The sequence below is a fragment of the Trichosurus vulpecula genome, chromosome 4 (genome assembly GCF_011100635.1).
Source record: "Trichosurus vulpecula isolate mTriVul1 chromosome 4, mTriVul1.pri, whole genome shotgun sequence".
Taxonomy (NCBI): Eukaryota; Metazoa; Chordata; class Mammalia; order Diprotodontia; family Phalangeridae; genus Trichosurus; species Trichosurus vulpecula.
In genome coordinates, this window is record NC_050576.1 from 131,017,502 (window position 1) to 131,041,749 (window position 24,248).

General features: G+C 38.4%; 1 protein-coding gene across 2 annotated transcripts in view; it reads left to right on the forward strand.

Moving 5' to 3' along the window:
- Positions 1 to 23,506: 23,506 nt before the first annotated feature.
- LOC118845616 (epoxide hydrolase 1-like) overlaps positions 23,507 to 24,248 on the forward strand; it is a 28,909-nt gene continuing 28,167 nt past the window's right edge. Inside the window, exon 1 of one of the 2 annotated variants that reach the window (XM_036753605.1) lies at positions 23,507 to 23,604. The gene's annotated coding sequence lies outside the window, so the exon portion shown is untranslated. The remainder of the gene's footprint in view (positions 23,605 to 24,248) is intronic. The other variant, XM_036753606.1, reaches the window with a different exon arrangement.

Sequence of the window (24,248 nt, forward strand, 5' to 3'; positions counted from 1 at the left end):
TAAATGGTTCCAGCCTGTTATTATATCAACTTCCCTGACAATACATCTTACATGTAAAGTATTCTAGCAAGAATGAACAATCACTAGCAATTCTGACACATAGGGCAAACAACACATTTCATACCCTCAAATCAGCTTTTGAAGACAAATTTGGTTGAGGAGGAGGGGAGGGGAACTACGTCTAGATGGAAGGAGAGATTGAGATCCTGGAATACCTTGTGTCTCCTGCTAGAGAGGTTGTTCTGATGGGGGATGGGGGAGAAGAGGAAAAGGATGGTGCTTAAAGAACTGTGCAAATGGCCAGGCACTGTTCTAGGTGGTCCATTTAGAGTCCCACTTTGCCTTCCTTAGAGAAATTTTTATTCCAGCATAAAAGGGTAAAGAGCCCTTACTGTCTGAGTTACTCCCAGATATTTTCATTGAAGGTTAGGGACCTATTAGGCCAATACTTGAAGTTGCATAATGATAAAAAAGTTTACCGCAAGCGAAAGCTAAGCAAACAAAAAGAATAAAAGAAAATTTGGTCATATTATTGCTCCATCAGAAAATAAACATTCCCAGCGTCCTTTCTCAACACTATCCATTTCTGTTTTGGCCAAATAAGTCTAAAATTATGCCAGCAAATTCCACAGGAAATGGTGCTGTCCAGTGAACAGTGCTGTTTGTGACATAGCATTAAAGGGCTTGTCAGAATGTGAAACCAGGGGTTCAGGTTGACAGGGATCTTGAGTGATGGGGGAGGAGGGGAAGGAAAAGAAAAGAAACAAGGGATTGTAAAGTATATAGTAAGAGATGGAATGAGTTCATGGTGGGGTGTGGGTATGGGGAGAAAATCAAACCAAGTGGATTATGAAGCCTATGTACATTATACCCTGACATCTGAGCCTTTCTTTGCTTGTTGGTGGATTTTATTCTTCACCAGGGATAGCTTTTCTTAAGTATTGAAATTCTATATTTAGGCTGAGGAAGGTACAGTTTTTTTCTTATTATGAACAGACTATTTTCTCAGCAGTTATAAGAATTAAAAACAAACAAAATTCAAATGTTCAGGAACTCATAATCAACAGAAAATGAAGGTACCCATTTCTTCACAGCAAAGGTGAGCAAACAGAACCCACAGAGCCACAAATGAAATGTCAAGGAGTGGGAAAATCCCCTAGTCTAATGATTGGCTTATAGCCCTGCTCCCCCAAAAGAGCACTTGTGTTTACCAGTGTAAAAATCTAAGGAGGGAGATGTTCCCAAAGGAATTTATGATAAATGTAGATACTGGAATTATTAAAATCTGTGAAAGCTGCGTGATCTTCCCAGATCGATATTCTAGCTAGGTAGTGACTTGGAAACATGCAGGGATAGGTAGTATGCTTATCAAATTTGCAGATTTGCAGATCAAGGCAGGGAAGGAGAGCTGATATGCTGAATGATAGAGTTTGGGCTCAAAAAGTTCTTGTTGGGTTTCAAGAGTTGGTTTAATTTTTCAATAAATGATAAATATAATTTATATGATTTATTAATATGAATAAAATAAATTAATATATTACTTAATAGATAGTATTTATATTGTCCTTGTCACATGCCAGGCACTTTGCTGACTGCTTTACAAATTCTCATTTGAACCTCACAACAACTTTGAGAGATAGGTACTATTAGTATCCGCATTTTACAGTTGAAAAAACTGAGCAAGCAAAAGTTAAATGGCACCTAGCTATTAAATGTCCATGGCTATATTTGAATTGATGTCTTCATGACTCCAGGACTACCGCTCTATCCACTGCATCATCTAGCTGCCTAGGAAACTACCTTCATTGATAAATCAGCAGTTTATCTGTAATTTATAATCTTAGGACGTTGATAAAAGGAATAAATACAAAGTCCTTTACTTGGGTTCAAAAAATCAATTGCACAGGTATAGGATTGGAGAGATGTGGATAGATGATATTTCTTGGGAAAAGATCTGGGGATTTTAGTGGGATATAAAGTCATCATGAATTAATAACTTGCCATGGCATTCAAGAAAGCTAATATGGTTTTAGGCTACATTAAAAGGTATGTAGTGTCCAGAACAAAGGTGGTGACAATTTAGCAAAAGACCAGGTATCTGTCCTAATCAGGCCACATCTCAGATTAGCAAAAATATTGACTTAGAAAATCACAAATTAACGTTGTCTGTGTTGTATTTTTATTTTATTAAATGTTTCACAATTACATTTTAATCCTGTTTTGACTGTATTCAGGAGTGTTGCAGGCTACATGTGGCCTATGCCAGACACTTCTCATCCATAGACTTCTGTCTTTACCTACCCAGTGCTTCCGCTCTCTTAGAATGCTTTCCCTCAGCCTTTCCATAGGGGAGCTGACCAACCTCAATGCTGCCCAAGAAGACAGGTCCAACCTGTGCTTCTCAGACCCTTTCACTCCCTCTCATTTTCACCTAAAAATTACTCTGGTCATCCTGATACTCCTTTTGCTCCCATGGAACACATTTGTCATCATTCTCTTTTTAGGACCCTAATCCTACCTCCTTCCCCAAAGATTGGCATGATCCTTGAGCTCAGAACAGCATGGGAATGCCTGTGTCCAAGCTCAGAGCCCCCTTTCCCACACTTACACCCTGCCCTCTCCCCTCAATACCCTGACATGGTTAGCTGACTGCTCTGGAGGTCAGCTGACAGGATAGCTGTTAGTCAGTCCGTGAGAGCTGTGAATAAATGCCAGAGGAAGTTTTTCTCAGGAAGCTTGTCCCCCTTCCTGCTAGTGTGAGTTATCCCTTCTGTTGTGATGGGTATGGTTGTGACATTTGGGGAGGATGGGGGGCGGGGACACTGCCTGGAAGTCCCAGGAGACTGCCACCACCAGCTTCAGTTATTACTAACTGAAGAGTTGGCGGGCGGGAAATGTTCGCAGTCTGTTTGCCTTGGCAGATCCACCTAAGAATGAAAGCAAAGACCATCTGTCTTCTTTTTCTCACTGGACGTTTAAAACCAGAGTAGTAGGAGAAGACAGATTTCAGTCCCTGGCCCCTCCCTTGGCCGATACTACTGCCCTGCCCCCACCGCTGGACTTTGGGAGGCTCAGGCTGACCTTCCCTGTTTTCACTTCTTTCTCCATCCTCGCATCTGTGCAAACACACAGCCTGTGTTTATTTCCCATCTCCCCTCTACCCCTCACAGCCCATGTGCAGTTTTTCCTCCTTTAAGAGCATAAGGTTCTCACTCTAATTTGTATCTGAATCATCATGAGGAAAAGATCACATGAATATCATATTGCATTCAGGGTGTTCTCATGTTCTCATTCAGCCTGCACCTTCCTCTTACTGCATCTTGTCATCACTCCCTCATTCCATAGCCTGCAACCCCAGAGCAAGTGGAGTTACCTGGGGTTGCTACCATTCTTCTATTTTCAGGGCTTTATTAGAGAAAAGTAACTTTTTACAAGCTCCTTAAGAGGGGGTAGATAGCATTAATTGGCGCAAAGTTTTGCTTCTGTCCCATGGTTGGAGAAACTGATGTCTCATCAATTGGATGGAGAAACAGAAATTGAACCCCAGATATTTTGGCTCTTTTAGTCAATAGATGTTTCAAATTTCTAGCTTTAACTGTGGATTATTGAAGACCTTATGCATGTTCCTTGCTAGGGAGTATAGAAAAGCAGGACTGTATGGCAGATGGATTGGAGAGGGGAGAGATTAGAGTCAGGGAGACCAGCTAAGAGTCTGATAGAAGAGCCCAAGGAAGAGGCAGGAGTCTGAAGAGTGGAGAGAAGAGTCCGAGTATGATTTTTGTGGAAGGATTAACATGATGGCATTTGAAGACAGCCAGATAGAGAATTCAGGGAACAGTTAGTAATATAGTACTGAGGCTCAGATGAAAGATGAGGGCCAGATAGGTAGATTTTGCAGAAATGATCATTGAACCTATTGGAGCTAATGAGATCCCTGAGAATGCAGAAAAAGAAGAGAAGAGGATCCAGGACAGAGTTGGGTATACCTAGGGATAGGGAGTGGCTCATGGATGATGATCCAGCAAAGGAGACTGAGTATCTAGAAAGAGCAGTCAGATCGGTAGAGAGAGAATCAAAAGAGAGCAATGTCATGAAAATTCAGAGAGGAGAGAGTGTCTGCAAGGAAGAGATGGTCAGTGGGGGACCAAAAGTCCTATAGAGATGAGTCAAGAGTACAGCCTGGAGAAGAAAGTCTTTTTTTTGAAATATTTTGAAAAAAGTATGCATGATAAAGACATGTACATATGCATATATATATATATATATCTAGAGAAGCGTATATATGCACATATGAGCATATATATATATATATATATATATATATATATATATATATATATATATATCCTTTTGTGTCCTATTCCTTAGCTATTTCTTCCAATATATTGTTTCTTGTCAAATCCTACGCCCATGTTTATATTGGAGTCACCGAGTATTAAGACATATGTAGACTTCATTTGGAAGTTTTCACTGAATTCTTCATAAATTCCTCTACCTCTCTGTCCTCTGCATGGTTGTTGGCAAATAAGCCACAGTTATTTTCGTGGTTGTTCATTTTTTTGTTTTTTATAAATGCTTGTCATGACCATCACAATACCAGATGACCAGATGTCTCATACAGTGATATTTCTTGTTCACTTTGGAGGCATGATAAAACCAACTCCTTTATTTGTGTTTTCAAAGAGAATTTGTGAGCCATCTTTCCGTTTAGCTTCAGCTTCCTTATATCTTGTTTCATTTACAGTGAGAATGTCAGTGTGAACATGATCCAGTTCCTCTAGGAGCGAGTCACTTCACACGTCCATCCCATTCAGTGGTCATTGGACAGCGATTGCACACTTAGAGACCTACAAGATTAGTTTTTATATCTGGTCTAAAAACCCTCCTCTGTCTCCTTTTCTACCTCACTACCACCACATTGCCAGTGTAGAAATAGAAGTGGGGACACATAGCACCGAGCAACATTTTGTATTTTTCTTTGCTTCATGAGTTGCCATGGCCAAAGAGTTCGTCTCTCAGTAGCTAGTTCATTGGTGAGAAGCCTCTCTATACCCCAGCACACTCAGTTTTTTGTGATATTGTTGTTATTGTATATGCTGTTTTACCTGGTTTTGCTTATTTCACTCTACAGCAGTTCAAACAAGTCTTCTGAGGTTTCTCTGAAATCATCTCCTTTATCATTTCTTACACTATAATAGTACTCCATCACATTCAGAACTTATTTAGTCATTCACCAATTGATGGACACCTCTTCAATTTCCACTTCTTTACTACCACAAAAAAGCTGTTGTAAATATTTTTGTATGTGTGGTCTTTTTCCTCTTTCTTTGATCTCTTTGGGGTATATACCTAGTAGTGGCATTTCTGTCCAGTTTTATAGCTTTGGGGACATAGTTCCAAATTGCTTTTCATAGTGTCTGGACCAGTTCACAACTCTGCCAACAGTACATTAATGTATCCGTTTTTCCACAACTCCTTAAGCATTTGTTGTTTTCTTCTTTTTGTCAACTTTGCCAATCAGATGGGTGTGAAGTGGGATGTCAAAGTTGTTTTTAATCTGATTTTCTGCAATTATTAATGATTTAGAACTTTAAATATGACTCTGGTAGCTTATATGTATTCCTCTGAAAACTAGCCTGTTCATATCCTTTCACTATTTGTGAGTGAGGAAATTACTATTAGTCATAAATTTGAACCAGTTTCCTATGTATCTTAGAAATAAGACCTTTATCAGAGAAACTTGCTATAAAGATTTTCCTCTAGTTTCCTGCTTCTCTTCTGATTTTAGCTGTGTTTGTTTTGTTTGTATACAAACTTGTTAAATTTGATGTAAATAAAATTGCTTGCACTATCTTCTGGGATCCTTTCTATCTCTTATTTGGTCATGAACTCATCTATCCATACATTTGACAGATATTCCTTTCTTGCTCCTTCAATTTATTATGCTGACCTTCTTTGTGTCTAGGTCATATCTCCATTTGGTGCTTTTCTTGTTAAATGGTGAGAGATGTAAGGTGTATTATGCTTAATGACTTAAGCCAGATTCTAGAATGAGTAGCATGAAACAATAACCCTTCTTTTTCAAATCCTTCAGTTAGATGAAAAATAGCTTAGCATTCAACAGCTCTATATTTCTGTTCTAAGTCAGCATATTTCAGTGGCAGATAGCCGAACCTATACTCTAGTCTATGAGATGTTAAAAAAATTATATTTAAGCTTTAGGCCAGTCCTCCTGAAAACACAGTGCACTGATAACATGCCTGGCCAACATGTATCAGTAACAGGGATCCCATGAGTGGTATATAAAAATATGGTCCATACTTAGAATTACATTAGGTTACCATGCTCCAAGCCTCCTGGAATGAGCTGTTGGAATGAGGTCTAGGCTTCAAAGCCAGAGAGGAGTAAGAACTTAGGATTCTGAGGTGAACAATGAAAATGACAGAAGAATTAGAGAATAAAACTATGTGGAAAGGTTAAAAGAATTGAAATAATTCTGCCCAAAGAAGAAAGGATGGAGGGAAGAGCTAATAATTAATCAATCAAAATGCATCCAGGCAATGTGCTGTGTATTAGGGATACCAAGACATAAATGCAACTGCTCTTGCCCTCGAGGAGTTTATATTCCATATGGGGATACAACTTGTATGCATCAGGTACGGGCTCCCTTTTTAATTGGGTCAAGAAGGAAATAGTGGGATTGGCTGACCCAACAAGCTAACCACACACTTGGGGACTTTAAATAGCAGGAGAATTTCAGCATTTCTATCAAGCTGTGGAAGAGTCCAGGGGTGGAAACTTTCAGTTTGGAGGATTCTAGCCAGGCCCTTTCCAAGGACATCACCATTGGGTGAGGGAGGAGACTTTCTTTCTCTCCCCTTTTCTCTCCTCTCCCTCCATGGTATAGACCATTTTATCAAAGATACTGGACCAATAGTGGACAGTGCATCCAGAGAACACACTGAGGACGAACACCAGACAAGGACACAAACAGATATATAGATAGCCTTCCAAGGAAGGAAGAACTCTAAGAAGTGTGACAGAGGGACTGGACCTCAGAGCTCAGTAGAGATCTGTACCTAAAGGGAATTTCATGAGAACTTTTTTTTTTCATCGTCTACTTGGAGATTTCTTTTTTTAATTTATTAGTTTTTTTTAATTTTTAGTATACAGCATTCAGTTCTACATAATTTTGAGTTCCAGATTTCCTTCTCTCCCTCCCTTCCTCCCCAAGACGGCATGGAATCCCATACAGTTTCCATGTATAACTTCGCATTGAATTAATTTACACACTAGTCAAGTTATGGAGAAGAACTGCGATCAATGAAACGAATCATGCGAGAGAAGAAACAAGACCAAAAAAAAAAAACCCAACCCCAAAACAAAAACAAAAGAAAGAAAAAGAAAAAAAAGGGAGGCAGGGGAAGGCTAGCATAAAGTGTGCCTCAATCTGCATTCATAATTCATAGTTCTTTCTCTGGATGTAGATAGCATTCTCCATCGTGAGTCCTTTGGAGTTGTCTTTGTACCTTGTGTTGCTGAGAACAGCGAAGTCTGTCAGGGTTCATCCTCACAGAATCCATATATCTGTGGTTGTATATAATGTTCTCCTGGCTCTGCTCCACTCACTCAGCATTATGTCGTGTAGGTTTTTCCATGTTGTTATGAAGTCCATATCATCCCCATTTCTTATAGCACAATAGTATTCCATTACATTCATATACCATATCTTGTTCAGCCATTCCCCAATTGATGAGCATCCCTTAGATTTCCAGTTCTTAGCTACCACAAAAAGAGCCACTATAAATATTTTTGTACATATGGGTCCTTTTCCTGCTTGTGTGATTTCTTTGGGATACAACCCTAGAAGTGGTATTGCTGGGTCAAAGGGTATGAACATTTTTATGGCCCTTTGGGCGTAGTTCCAAATTACTCTCCAAAATGGCTGGATCAGCTCACAACTCCACCAGCAATGTAACAATGTTCCAATTTTCCCACATCCTCTCCAGCATTTATCATTTTCCTGTTTTGTTATTTTAGCCAATCTGACAGGAGAGATGTGGTATCTAAGAATTGTTTTGATTTGCATTTCTCTAATCAGTAGTGATCCAGAGCATTTTTTCATATGCCTATAGATATCTTTAATTTCTTCCTCTGAAAACTGCCTGTTCATATCCTTTGACCATTTCTCAATTGGGGAATGACTTGTATTCCTATATATTTGGCTCAGTTCCCTGTATGTTTTAGAAATGAGGCCTTTATCAGAGACACTAGTTGTAAAGATTTTCTCCCAATTTTCTGCTTCCCTCCTAATTTTTGTTGCATTGGCTTTTTTTGTACAAAAACATTTCAATTTAACATAATCCAAATTATCCATTTTGCATTTTGTAATGCTCTCTATCTCTTTTGGGTCATGAATTCTTTTCTTTTCCATAAATCTGATAAGTAGACTATTCCTTGCTCTCCCAAATTACTTATAGTATCAGCCTTTACTACTAAATCATGAACCCATTTTGACTTTATTTTGGTATATGGTGTAAGATATTGGTCTATGCCCACTTTCTGCCCTACCATTTTCCAATTTTCCCAACAGTTTTTGTGAAATAGTGAATTCTTAGCCCAGAAGCAGGCCTCTTTGAGTTTATCAAAGAGTAGATTGCTATAGTTGTTGACTTCTGCATCTTGTGTTCCTATCCTATTCCACTGATCCACAACTCTGTTTCTTAGCCAGTACCGGGTAGTTTTGATGACTGCTGCTCTATAGTACAGTTTAATATCTAGTATGGCTAGGCCACCTTCTCTAGCATTTCTTTTCATCAATACCTTAGATATTCTAGACCTCTTGTTCTTCCAGGTGAATTTTGTTATTATTTTGTCCAGCCCTGTAAAATAATTTTTTGGTAGTTCAATTGGTATGGCACTGAATAGATGGATTAATTTAGGTAAAATTGTCATTTTTATTATATTAGCTCGGCCTAACCATGAGCAACTGACATTTTTCCATTTATTTAGATCTGACTTTATTCGCGTGAAAAGTGTTTCATAATTATGTACATATAGGCCCTGGGTTTGTCTTGGCAGATAGACTCCCAAATATTTTATAGTGTCTACAGTAACTTTGAATGGAATTTCTCTTTCTATTCCTTGCTGTTGGGCTTTGTCAGTAATGTATAGGAATGCTGAGGATTTATGTGGGTTTATTTTATATCCTGCAACTTTGCTAAAGTTGTTTATTATTTCAAGTAGTTTTTTACTTTATTCTCTAGGATTCTCTAAGTAAATCATCATATCATCTGCAAAAAGTGATAATTTAGCTTCTTCTTTTCCTATTCTAATTCCTTCAATTTCTTTTTCTTCTCTTATTGCTACAGCTAACGTTTCTAGTACCAAATTGAATAGTAGGGGTGATAATGGACATCCTTGTTTCACCCCTGATCTTATTGGGAATGCATCTAGCTTATCCCCATTACAAATAATGCTTGTTGATGGTTTTAGGTAGATGCTATTTATAATTTTAAGGGAGGCTCCATTTATTCCTATGCTTTCTAGTGTTTTTAATAGGAATGGGTGTTGTATTTTGTCAAAGGCTTTTCCTGAATCTATTGAGATGATCATATGGTTTCTGCTAGTTTTGTTGTTGATATGGTCAATTATGCTAATAGTTTTCCTAATATTGAACCAGCCTTGCATTCCTGTAATAAATCCTACCTGGTCATAGTGTATTATTCTTGTGATAAGTTGCTGCAATCTTTTTGCTAATATTTTATTTAAAATTTTTGCATCAATATTCATTAGGGAAATTGGTCTATAATGTTCTTTCTCTGTTTTGACTCTACCTGGTTTGGGTATTAGTGCCATATTTGTGTCATAAAAAGAATTTGGTAGGACTCCTTCTTCACCTATTTTCCCAAATAGTCTACAAAGTATTGGAATTAGTTGTTCTTTAAATGTTTGATAGAATTCATATGTAAAACCATCTGGCCCTGGAGATTTTTTCCTAGGGAGTTCATTGATGGCTTGCTTAATTTCTTTTTCTGAGATGGGGTTATTTAGAAATTTTACTTCCTTTTCTGTTAACCTGGGCAATTTATGTTTTGTAGATATTCATCCATATCTCTGAGGTTGTCAAATTTATGGGCATACAATTGGGTGAAATAATTCCTAATTATTGTTTTGATTTCCTCTTCATTGGAGGTGAACTCACCCTTTTCATTTTTGATACTGGTAATTTGATTTTCTTCTTTCTTTTTTTTAATCCAATTGACCAAAGGTTTATCAACTTTATTGGTTTTTTCATAGAACCAGCTCTTTTGTTTTATTTATTAATTCAATAGTTTTCTTGGTTTCAATTTTATTAATCTGTCCGTTGATTTTCAGTATTTCTAATTTGGTATTTAATTGGGGATTTTCAATTTGCTCTTTTTCTAGCTTTTTCAACTGTATGCCCAGATCATTGATCTCCTTTTTCCCTATTTTATTCATGTAAGCATTTAGGGATATAAAACTGCTTTTGCTGCATCCCATAAGTTTTGGTATGTTGTTTCATTATTGTCATTCTCTTGAATGAACTTATTAACTGTTTCTCTGATTTGTTCTTTAGCCCACTCATTCTTTAGAATTAGATTATTTAGTTTCCAATTAATTTTTAGCTTATTTTTCCATGGTTCTTTGTTACAAGTAATTCTTATTGCATCATGGTCTGAAAAGTATGCTTTGACTACTTCTGCCTTTCTGCACTGGATTGTGAGGTTTTTATGCCCTAGTACATGATCAATTTTTGAGTATGTGCCATGTACCGCTGAGAAGAAAGTATATTCCTTTTTATACCCATTCAGTTTTCTCCAGAGGTCTATCATATCTGCCTTTTCTAAAATTCTGTTTACCTCCTTAACTTCTTTCTTATTTATTTTGAGGTTAGATTTATCAAGTTCAGAAAGGGGGAGGTTGAGGTTTCCCAATATTATAGTTGTGCTGTTTATTTCTTCCTGTAACTCACTTAACCTCTCCTCTAAGAATTTGTATGCCATACCACTTGGTACATATATGTTAAACAATGATATTGCTTCATTGTTTATGGTGCCTTTTAGCAGGATATAATGTCCTTCCTTATCTCTTTTAATTAAATCTGTCTTTACTTTTGCTTTGTCTGAGATTAGGATTGCTACACCTGCTTTTTTTACTTTAGCTGAGGCACAATATATTTTACTCCAGCTTTTTACCTTTACCCTGTGTGTATCCCCCTGTTTCAAATGTGTTTATTGTAAACAGCATATTGTAGGATTAAGTTTTTTAATCCATTCTGCTATCTGCTTCCATTTTATGGGAGAATTCATCCCATTCACGTTCACAGTTATAATTTCTATCTGTGTCTTTTTCTCCATCCTTTTTCCCCCTGTTTGTGCTTTTATTTCTCCCTTTCCCCTTCCCCCCCTCAACAAAGTTTTGCTTTTGACTGCCGCCTTCCTCAATTTACCCTCCCTCTTTATTCCCCTCCCTTATCTTACCGTTTCCCACTTTTTACTTCTCCCCTCCCTTATGACCACCCCCCTCCCTTTTTCCCCCCTTCCCCTCCTACTTCCTGTAGGACAAGTTAGATTTATATACTTATCAGGGTATATTATTCCCTTCTTGAACCAGATCAGATGACAGTAAAGCTCAAATACTTCTCTTCTCCCTCCCTTCTTTCCCTCTACTATAATATGTTTTTGTGCCTCTTCATTTGGTGTAATTTACCCTTTTCTACTATCTCCTTACCTCTTCTCTCATAGCCCTCCCTTTACATCTCTTACTTATGTTTTTTATCCTTATATCAGTTATTTTATACAGGCATTCACAATCTATGTGTATCGCTTTCAATTGTCATAATGGCTGTACTATTCTCAAGACTGACATATATACGTATTTATATAAAACATACATAAGATGATATAATCATATAAAGATGCAAGTAATTTGCCCTTATTGATTAATAAGGTTTGTGGGGGTTTTCCCCCTGTTTACCTTTTTATGTCCCTCTTGAGTTTTGTATTTGGAGATCAAATTTTCCATTGAGTTCTGGCCTTTTCATCAGGGAGATCTGGAATTCCCTTATTTCGTTGAATGTCCAACTCCTTGCCTGAAAAATTATGCTTAGCTTTGCTGAACCGAGGACCATTGATTCTTTTTATGGAGACAGGCATGATTAAAATACCAATCTGGGAGAGGACAGCAATGACACTATAGATACATCTGATACCTCAAAAGGTAATGTGAACTGGTCTCCAGCCCAAAAAGCATTGCTGGAAGAGCTAAAGGAAGATTTTAAAAACCAAATTACGGAGCTAAAAGAAGATGAAATAAAGTCCCAAAAGAATAAGATTGGTGAAATGGCTATGGAGATTCAGAATCTAAAGAGAGAAAATGACACCCTGAGAGGTAAAATCAGCCAATTGGAAAAGGAGACTCAAAAGCAAAATGAAAACACTAACTCATTCAAAATTAGAGTTGAGCACGTGGAAGCTAATGAATCTAGGAGGCACCAAGAAGAAGTAAAACAAAATATAAATAATGAAAAAATAGAAAAAAAAATGTGAAATATCTGATTGGGAAAACAACTGACCTGGAAAATAGATCCAGGAGACACAAGTTAAGAGTTATTGGTCTACCAGAAATCCTCGATGAAAAAAATAGCCTTGACAGTATCTTCGAAGAAATTATCAAAGACAACTTCCCAGAGGTCCTAGAACCAGAGGGCAAAATAGTCATTGAAAGAATTCACCGATCACACCCTAAAAGACATCCCAAGCTGAAAACACCAAGAAATATTATAGCCAAATTTCAGAACTACAAAGTCAAAGAGAAAATACTGCAAGCAGCCAAAAAGAAACAATTCAAATATCATGAAACTACAGTGAGGATCACGCAGGATCTCTCAGCTTCCACATTAAAAGACAGGAGAAATTGGAATATGATATTCCGAAGGGCAAAGGAGCTGGGACTACAACCAAGGATCAACTACCCAGCAAAGCTAAGCATAATTTTTCAAGAAAGGAGATGGAGATACATGAGAACTTTAAAAAGGGAGAAAAGGACTTCCAGTATCCAGGAGTTGTAAGTGTATTCTTTAAATATGTGTTTTGTACCTCATCACCACTGGGTATGTTTGTTGGAGAGTGCATCTTAGAACTGAGAAGGTGGTGTTTTGTACCAGTTCTTACTATACCATCTCAGTAAATCCCTTTTCTAAAAGCAAATAGAGTCAACTGATTGTTTACGAAGAGCCTACCAGTAGGGACTCAGTAGTACTAATATTAGAAACCCAGCCCTTTCAGGTTTAACCCTAGGATCCTAATGGAGTAATAGGCAGTAGTCCAATGGGGTTTGGCCCATCAGTGTGAATATAAGTTTGGAAAGTAATTCCTCAAGGAGTCCTACACAAAGGAGAAGAGAAGGGAACAAGCATGTATTAAGCACCTACTATGTGCCAGATATTCTGCTAAGTGCATAACAGGTATCTTGTATTGATCTCCATTTGGTTTGAGCACAAATAGATGGAAGTGAGGAGAGAGTATATTCCTAGCATCACTTAAATAATCACTCTAGGAATCATAAAAGGCTTTAAAGTCCTGTTACAAGAAGTTTCTCATTGCCTTATCACCAGTGAAGTTCAGATAAGAGTATAACTTACAAAATTTTATTTAAAGGGCAAGAATTTAAACTATGCCATTATTTAAAATTTATTGTATTTGTAACTTTTTAAGTACCTATGATTTAGATGCATAATATGCATGATTTAGCCCAGTAGCAAATGAATTTTTAGTAGGATATGGTTCACATGCTAGGTGGATAGCCTTCCAGTATCTCTCCTTTTCCCTCTCCCTCTCAGCAAGTTTTTAGCCTTTTCTTGAAATAAAATCTTGTTTTCAAGCACATAAGCTGTATATGAAATACCTAATAATAACAGCTAATATGATAATAGTTTAAATGGATAGGGTGATGGTCAACTCTTCTGCATTCTCTCCCAGGAAAAAAATTTCTTTAAAAGATACTTGAAGCTTTCACATCACTGGAGAATAAGGGACCATGTAAAAATCTCCCTTTCTGGGATATTTAAAAATAGAAGTTGACCTCTTGAGGGTGCTTATCCTGAAGACAGCCGGAACCAGTTGTAGGCTTCATAAACAAAGAGGGATATAGAGAGCTTGGAGAAGATCCCTGGGCAAGTATGCATCAAAGAAATCAAAATGAAAAAGAACCAGATTTACAAAAATATTGCAGTTCCTATAGCAAAGAATTGGAAACTTTGAAGGTATGTATCAATTGGGGAATGGCTGAATAAATTATGATGTATGAATGTAGTGGAAATGACAAAAGGGATGGTTTTAGAGAAACCTGAGAAAACGTATATGTGCTAATTCAGAGTGAAGTGAGCTGAACTAGGAGAAATATGTAGAAAAAACATTGTTTAAAAAAAAAAAACTTTGGAAGATAATAACTCCGATCAGTTCAGTGGACCCTATGGGACTGATGAGGAAGCCTTCTACCCACCTCCTGCCAGAGAGAGGATTGACTCAAGGGGGAAAATGAGGTATACATTTTTGAACATGGCCAATGTGGAATTTGTTTTGCTCGACTATGCATATCTGTTACAAGGGTTTTGCTTTTCTTTTTTCCTTTTTCCCAATTTGTGGGTAGGAAGGTAGATAGGAGAAGGGGCTAGCAATAGGGTTGCCCCCAAAAAAAGAAAAAAAGAAAGAATCCTTGAAGTATTTTTTTAAAGCGCAGAAGGAAACACAGACAAGGACAACTTTAAAAGTTAAATGTTGAACTTATTACACTGGAGAGGAAAAGCAAGGCACATGTAATAGAGATTCTCAGCTTCATGTATGATCATTTTTAGTGTTCACATTGTGTGTGTCAGTGCTCATTTTGTTTGGTATTTATTAAGTTCAGAATAAAGGAAATACATTGTTTTTAAAAGTTCACAAAACAAAGAATCATCCAAAGTGCCAGAACTTTCTTTGCTAGTAACTGGGTAAAGTTCTCAGGTTTAATCTCAGGGGAATACATTGGACTATGTAATTCCCAAATACTGCTGAAGGAAAGGGGGTGTAGCTGGCAGGAATGGAATCTCTGGGGAAGGGGAAAGATAATGTGTTTGCTTTGGGATGTTCAGGGTCTGGTTAGACAGACCTCCAAATAGATAGAAATGCCCTGTTGGGAGGTGGGAAAATGCAGGCCTGGAATGTATGTCAGGGCTAGAACTGTAGAAGGAAATAGTTCAAACTGTAGGAGTCAGTGAGATTGTGGGAGGAATGTGTACCTAGAGGTAGAGAAGGCCAAGGACAGAGCCTTGGTAGGTATCCACAGTTACTGGATGGGGTGGTGGGACAGGAAGGAAGGGGAGCCAGTAAAAGAGGCAAGAACGAGAAGAGGGTCTCATTCTTTGTAATCCTACAATCTTGGCTCTTTGTTGTTTTTTTCCATTCGCATTGTGGTTGTAGCCCATGTGTCTGTTGTTTTCTTGGCATAAGGGGAGCATTTTAAGAAGGAGGGGTAGTCAGTGTTCTCAAATGCCACAGGAGGAAAGAGCCCTGGGAACAAACATTGGATTTAGCAAAGGGAAGTCGTTGGTGGTCAGTGCAGCGATGAGGACAGGAGCCTGATGGCAGAAGGTTGAAAAGGGAATCGGGTACATGGTGGGCAGAGATCAAGGGTCAGAGGAGTTTGCTAGAAAGTGGAAGGAGAGAGATTGATAAGTAACTAATCATGGCAATAAGATCACGTGAGGGCTTTTAATTAAAAAAAAAACAGAAGCATGTTTGTAGGCAGAAGAGGGAGAACTCATGGAGTATCACAATCCCATGACTACTGCTGGCCACCCCTTCCTTGGGAAAGGGAACTGAGTTAAAAGATGTTCTGAAAAACTGTTGTGAAAACACATCGTCAATGATCAGAGTCATCGTCTTTCAGAGTTTTTCTTAACAATGCTTGATGTATGTATCTGGAGGGGAAGGCCCTCTTCACCTCCATCCTAGACTATTGCAGTAGCTTGCTGATTGGTTCCCCTGCCTTGTCTCTCCCAACCCCAATATAACCCCTGCTTGTCTGTCAAGTTGATCTTCCTATAAAGTTCAGGTCTGGCCACACCACCCTCCACCAATCAGTCAACTCCAGTGCCTCCCTCTTGCTCCCAGGATCAAATATAAAAAGGGCTTGTAAATCCCTTTATAACCTGGACCCTTCCTACCTTTCCAATATTCTTATATCTTACTTAACTCCCCCTGAAGAGTTTTGACAGGATTGAGGACACGTTCTGGCTATCCCTTCACATCACCTTACTTCTTGGTCTTCTGATGCCACTGAGTGGCATAACCACCCCTAGGCCTCCTCCCTCCAAGTCCTGTTGTCATGGTACCCTTATCACAAGTAGTTTTTCTTCCTTTGCACGTGGGCTGAGGATCAGACTGCCCCCTCTTCTCATATGACTTCACAGAAGGTCATACTGATCTCTGTAGGAGGGCCATTTAATTCTCCCAGTTTTTTTTTTTTTGGCTGATTGCAGCTTGGAGATTTTTTTTTCTTTCATTTTTATTTTGAATTCCAAGTTTTCTCCTTTCCCCACTCATTGAGAAGGCAAGAAATTCGAATCCTATTACACATGTGAAGTTGTGCAAGACATATTTCTGCTTTAGCCATGTTAGCTTGGAGCTTTCTTTAAAAACTTTCTCTTGCGTGACCCAAGGGCAGGAAAAGACCCTGAAGATTATCTGCAGGGTGTAGCCCCAGATATGGACCTTTGACCTTGCACATGTTGCAATAAAGAGAGTGTGAGAATGGGACGTTTGTTAGTCCTTGGAATTAGGAGTTTAAGGACCGACAGAACAATAAACTTACAAAGTCTTTGGAGCAAAATATTTGATAAGAGAAATTAAATCATTTATGATTAATACTAACATTAATGATACTTCAAACATTACCGTTTAAGGTTTACAAAATGCTTTCCTTCAAACAACCTCTAATGGTAGTTTGAATGGGCATTATCATCCCCACTCTACAGATGAGGAAACCGAACAGTGAGAGATTAGTTTGTTTAAGACTACTACAAAACTGTTAAGAATTGGAACCAGAATTAAAACCCACATCTCCAGGGTCCTAGAATTTGAAGTAGATATGTAATAGGAATTGAATCCAAGAAAGGAATGGATGTGGTCTAAAATTTTGTGATAAAACTCTGTAACTTCAGGACAATTAGGTAGCATAGGAAATAAAGCATTGGCCAGGGAGTCAGAAGGACCTGAGTTCAAATCCAGTCTCAGACACTTATTAATTATGTGATCCTGGGAAAGTCATTTAACACTGCCTCCAAAAGCAAAAGAACAAAAGCAAAAGAAAAAAACCCTCTATAACCAGTGAAGTTAAATCATCAAATAAGCTTATGAAGTGAAGAATAAAGTCTTTTATAAATACCTTGGTATTTAACAAAATGGACCCAAAGTAACAGACAAGTTGACAAAGGAGGCGTTTGCCCTTTGCATTTTTTTTCAGGTTCTTTTGAAGCTCTGCTACATTTAACTTTGGCATCTTTAGTATCCATCAGCAGTCAGCTAACATTTATTAGGCACCCGCAACCCACCAGGCATTGTCCTGAGCATCAGGGACACAAAGAAACGCAGAAAACAAAAAAACAGAACCCAACCAAAGAATAACTCCCCCCATCAAAACAAAAAATCTAGCCCTTGCTGTCATGGAGCTCACTGTCTAATAGGGGAGACAGCAGGCAAAGAGCTATGATTGAATAAGATGGGAAGAGGATAAATTGGGGGTGATCTCAGAGTGAAGGCTGTCAGATTAAGGAGGACTGGGAAAGGCTTCTTGTAGAGAAGGTGCAACTTGAGCTGACACTTCACAGCTGAGCTGAGGGTTATCTAGAACAGGGGTGGGGTGGGGGGATGAGACTTGAGGTAGAGAGACCAGCAGGCTATTGCAGTATCCAGGCTTGAGGCGATCTGAGTCTGCACAGGGGTTATGGCAATGTCTGAGGTGAGAAAATGACAGGACTTGACCCCTGGTTGGATATGGGGAGAAGAGAGTAGCTAGAAGAAGGTGTCAAGTGATGAACACCGGGAAAAGGCTGCTGGAGAGAGGATTGTGACCTTGGAGAGAGCAGGTGGTGGGAATGGAAGCCATACTGTCAGGGACTAAGAAGTGAGTGGGAAATGAGGGAGTGGAGACAATGAGTATAGACAGCTTTTTATTTTTTAGGAGTTTGAGAATAAGAGTAGAAATGCAGGACATTAGCTTGAGGGGATGAGAGAGTCTGGGGAAGGTTTCTTAAAGGATGGGGGAGATCTGGGGATGTTCTTAAGGTAACAGGAAAGAAGCCAGATTGGAAAGGTTGAAAATCAGGTGAGGAGAGGGGCTGATTGACAGAGTAAACTCCTGGAGGGGACAGAAGGTGATGGTTTGAGTGACACATTTGAAATTCATAATTTTTAGTCTGGCATTCAAGGCTTTCCACAGTCTGGTACATCTCTATCTTTCCACCTTATCTTATATAACTGCATTTGTAATAATAGCTAGTGTTTTTGTAGTGCTTTACAATGTGCTTTACAAATATTGTCTCATTTGATCTTCATAACAACTCCAGGAGGTAGGTGATATTTTTATCCCTAATGGAGAAACTGAGACAGACAGGTTAAGTGACTTGCCCAGGGTCACACAAGTGTCTGGGATGGGATTTTAATTCACTTGTTTCTGACTCCAAGCCCAGTGCTCTATCTACTATGCCTCCTAACTGTCTCTATGTGTTCTGTATTCCAGACCAACCAGAGTACTACTTGTCACTGTTCCCTTGAGCACATTCAGCACAGTCTTATTCGTGGTGTGTCTTTGTCCCTGCTGTTCCCATTCATGGAATGACTTTCTCAGTTTGCCTGTCAGATTCCCTCTCATTCTTTAAAGTCCAACTTAAGTGCTCTTTCTTCTATAAAGCCTTCTTCATATAAGATCTGGAGCAGTGTGTGTGGGTTTTTTTATCCTTCTTGTACACTTACCATGTATTATTTTGATCACAGTTTTTCATTTCATCATGAGATATGACAGGAAAACTCCATTAGACAGAAACCAGATCTCATCTTAACTGAATGTCTCCCAGGCCTAAAACATATGATCTATACATATTCAGTTGTTGAATTGGGGAAGAAAGCATATTATTCTTAATGCTTAAAGGCCTGATTCTAGCATGAATAGGATGAAACCCTACCCCTTCCCTTTCACCTTCTTTGGTTAGATAAGACATTCCTTATCACTCACTGGTTTTGCATTTCTTTCCTAAGTCAACACAGTGGAATAGTCCATGGCCAAATCCAAATGTTTGCTCTATGAGGTCAAAAGGGTTTGTCCTTAAAGTTCAAGTTTGTTCCAAGTTAGACACAGGGCAAAGGTAACATGTTTAGTTATCATCCTGGGGAATGGTGAATTGGAAGATCATTTACCTGTAGGAAGTAATCTACATACATTCACTTCTTGAATTGGACTGGGGAAGAAAATATATTTTTCTTTTTTTTAATGAAAAAACATTTATTGAATTCCTATTCCTCTTAAGTTCCAAGTGCTATGCTCAGTACTGGGGATGGATGACAACTACAGAAAGACAGTCTATGGTCAAGTTCACATTTTGGGTGGGGGTGGAGGGGTGGGGAAGAGACAACATGTTATCAGAGAGCTCAGTTGCTGGGTAAATGGAAAGACTTTTAAAAGTTCTAAGTCCTAAAAGTCATAAGAATGCACCAGAGGGGCAGATTGCATGATCCAGACAGGCATCTTTAGATAGCCATCTGGATTAGTTTATAGGTAGTTTGGGGTAAGAGTTGAGCAAGTCAGAGTTTAGTTGGATCTGAGAGAGATGAGGAAATCTGCCTTTCTCTTACTAGTAGTACAAGTGAATAATTTCTACAGTTGTTTATGGTACGTTTATAGTATAGAATATAGTATTTTGTTCATATTATTAAAGAAAAATTAAAGTAGAAAAACAAAGATAGCTATGGAAGACAGCTACAACACAAGGCGGGGGTGGGGGGAAGGATAAAGAAACTGATTTGGAAATTATATTGCAGGATTAAAGAGAGTGACGCTTTAAATTTCGCCATTTGCAAAGTATTGATTGAGTCTTCTCACTTCTTTCTAGTTGCTTTTCTGGCTAATCTTTGAGCTTCAGCATTACCTTCATCTTTCAAATGAGCAGGTACATACTTCCACTCAACATTCACGTTCCGAGTCATATTATCCAGCTCAGTGAATTGGTCTTTGTGGACAACATCTTTATTTTCACTTGTTTTCCAGCCATTTTGTTTCCAGTTGGGAATCCATTCATTCATACTTTTGGTGATAAGTTGATTATCTGTGTACACAATAAGTCTGTCCTTATTTTGGGCCTTTGCTTGCTCAGTCATTTTGGTAGCTGCTTCAAATGATGCTCTTTGGTTTGTCTGCTGTCCAGGATGTGTACCACTTCTGTTTATATCATGGTCTGGTCCCCAGTAGACACCAATACCTCCTTGCCCTCCTTCTCTTTTATTATTTTTGCAGGCACTCCTCTTATATTATTTTTTGAGGCCAAATCTCAACACACATACACACAGTGTTAGGGTCTGATGCCTGGTAAGATTGCCTGTATAGACTTTCAGAGCCTCTAGTCCACCAGCCATAGTCATAGCTCCTTGGATTGTGTTTCCAATTCATCTCCAGTCTCTCCAAAGGGTTAGTGAAAAAAAGAAAATGAGTCCGACCTTCAGAGATTGTGCCAAAATATATTATCCTTAATGCTTAAAGGCCTGATTCTAGCATGAGTAGCATGGAATACTATCCCTTGTCTTTCACCTTCTTCATTTAGATAAGACATTCCTTATCATTCACTGATTTTGCATTTCTTTCCCAAGTCAACACAGTGGAGTAGTCTCTGGCCAAATCCAGTAGTTTGCTCTATGAGGTCAAAAGGGTTTGTGCTTAAAGTTCAAGTTAGTCCCTCTCAAGATTTGACACAAGGCATAGATAATGTGCTTAGTCATCATTCATCAATAAGTGGGATCCTAGGAATGGTGTATAGGAAGATGGATGACAGGTTGAAATTAGTCATTCTTTATTTTTTTTTGAGGGTGGAAGACAGGGTAGTTGGGGTTAAGTGACTTGCCCAAGGTCACCCAGCTAGTAAGTGTGTCAACTTTCTGAGGCCAGATTTGAACTCAGGTCTTCCTGACTCCAGGGCCGGTGCTCTACTCACTTCACTACCTCGCTGCTCCTGAAGTTAGTCATTCTACCATTATACTCAATACTTTCCAAGATGTTTGTTCCAATCTAAAGTCCCATCAACATTGGGTGAGGGAATTTATGGTTGTGAGGCCCCAATCCCTATCAGATTTGATGTTTTTGCCATTCTGATGGACTTAAAATGGTATCTTGAGGTTGCCTTGATTTTATTTTCTTTGATTCATAGGGAGCTTGATTGACTTTTCACATTATCATTAGCAGCTTGTATTTAGAAATTTTACTGACTAAAGGCATGTGATTCTTGAAGAATGATTTTGAAAGAACGAATGGGGCCTGGCCTAAATATAATATTGTAAGAACAAGAGGTCGTAGAGAGGCCACTTCTTTAATCATGACCAAGCTGGGAAAGAATGAAAACTAGTCAAGATTGGGATTAGGGAAAATGAGTTGTGGTCTCATATCCTAAAATGTATAAAAGAGGCGTGAAATAGAATTTGAGATCTTTTTCCTTGAGAAAGATCTTTTGCATTTCATGTTGTATACCAAGTACAACAGCAATGTGTAGGCTTTTTGTCGAGCTGCTCAAAGAGCTGGCTTGAAAGCCTGTGTATCAAAAGCTGAGGTATTTTGGAATAGAGCTGGAAGGAGCTTTAGAGGTTCTTGAGTTCAGCTCTCTCAACTTACAGATGAAGAAGAACGCCCACAGAGGTTAAATGACTTGCCCACGATCAGATGTGTCATTAATAGAGGATTGTGAATTTAAACTCTCATCCCCCAACTCCAAATCCAGCTGTCTTGCTACTGTACCAAACCATCTCCTGTTTCAGAGGCCTAGAAAAGTTCTTTTGGAGAGTAGTTTAGATTTCTGTGTAAAGGGGTCAGCACTCGTCTCCAGAAAGACTGTTTATTCTTCCTGAATTCTTGGAGGAAGACTGGGGGAACCCTTCAACACTAAGGGGTCAGCAATACAACTCTGATTTACTGAAAGGTTGGGCTTCTACTTGAACCCTGAGGGAATCACAACCCCCTGGCAAGATTAGGGGTCCCTTGTTTTATACGGAGGTGATAAACTCCTAACTCAACAAAGAGCTAGTCTCTTATCTTGGGGACTCAGCTTTCCAGTAGTGTTTAAGCAGCCTTGTTAAGGAAGCATCTTTAGAATGATCAAGGGCCTCAAACTTTGAAGAACTCCTTCTGGAATCCACCTGCTAAATTTTAAGCAAATTATATGTTAAGCCCCAGTGTAAGGCAAGAACATTCTTCCCAAGTTCACCGTCTAGTCTATCTCTAGAAATGCTTGTTGACTGATTTATTGATTGATTATTAGGTTATTTCCTCTGGCTTCTTTTCTCTAGCAGATTTATTTCAATGCCTCTTAACTTTTCCACATAGGTTCTATTTTCTAATTCTTTCCTCATTTTCTTTGTTTACTTCAGGATTCTCTCTAAAGTCTCCTCATTGATCGTAAAAAAAGGGAAAAGGACCCATGTGTACAAAATATTTATAGCAGCTATTTTTGTGGTGGCAAAGAATTGGAAATTAAGGGGAAGCCCATCAGCTGAGGAATGGCTGAACGAGCTGTGGCTTATGAATGTAATGGAATACTATTATTCTGTAGGAAATGATTGTTAGTAGGCGGATTTCAGAAAAACCTGGAAGGACTTACATAAACTGATGCTGAATGAAGTGAGCAGAACCTACACATGTTATAACAGCAACACTGTGTGATGACCAACTTTGATAGACTTAGCTCCTCTCAGCATTATAATGATCTAAGACAATTCTAAAAGACTCATGATGGAAAATTCCATCCACATCCAGAGAAAGAGCTATGAAGTCTGTATGCAGATCACAGCATACTATTTCTCTTTTTTTGTTTGTTTATTTTCTCTATCTTGTGGTTTTTCTTTCACAACATGACTAATGTGGAAATATGTTTAATATGCTTGTACATGTATAGCCTATATCAGATAGAATGCTGTCTTGGGGAGGGGGGTGAGGGAGGAGTGGGGGAAATTTGGAACTCAAAATCTTATAAAAGTGAATGTTGAAAACTAAAAATAAATTTTAAAAAATCTCCTCATTCCTCTCTGGTGTTGAAGCCCAGGCCAGGAAAAAGTTCACTCTCAGAAGCCCACAATGTGAGAAGTAATGACTAACTTCAACCTGTCATCTATCTTCCTATACACCATACCTGGGATGCCAGTTGCTGATGCATGATGACTAAGCATATTATCTGTGTCCTTTGTGTAATCTTGAGAGGACGAACTTGAACATTAAACACAAATTCTTTTCACCTCATAAAGCAAACTGTCAGTTCCCCAGAAGAGAAAGGGGATCAGGCTTTCAGCAGGTGCAGTGAGTATTCTAGTTCATCTATTTCTCCTATAATTTTTAATATCTTCTTTTGTGCTTATTATAGATTTATTTGTTGGATTTCTAATTTTTGCATATATATTTAGTTTATTAATCCTCTCCTTTTATATTGTGTTAATGTATGTTTTTAGGTATATAATTCTCCCCTCCCTGCAGGACTTCTTTATCTGCATCTCAGAAATTTTGTTATTTCATTATTATAATTTTCTTTGGCATACTTTTTGTTTCTTGGTTTGTTCTTTGATCCCTCATTATTGAGGATTTCATTGTTAGTCTTCATTTGGTTCATATCTTTTGTTTGTGCTCTCTGAACTGATTGCTGTTTCTCTTGCATTACTGTCTGTAAATGTCTTTTTTACATTTATTTGCCATACCTCTGCCCTAATGCCTGGTCAATTTTTGTGAAAAATTTAATGTGTTCTTGAGAAATAGACACACACACACAAACACACACACACACACAAACACACACACAAACACACACTTAGCGATACTGTTTAGAAAATTCCATAAGTCTCTTAACTCTAGTTTCTCAAACAATTTGTTCAATTTCATATTTTCCTCTTTGTGTATCTTTCATTAATATTTGTCTGAAACTGAGAGAGGGTTGTTAAAGTCTCCTGCAA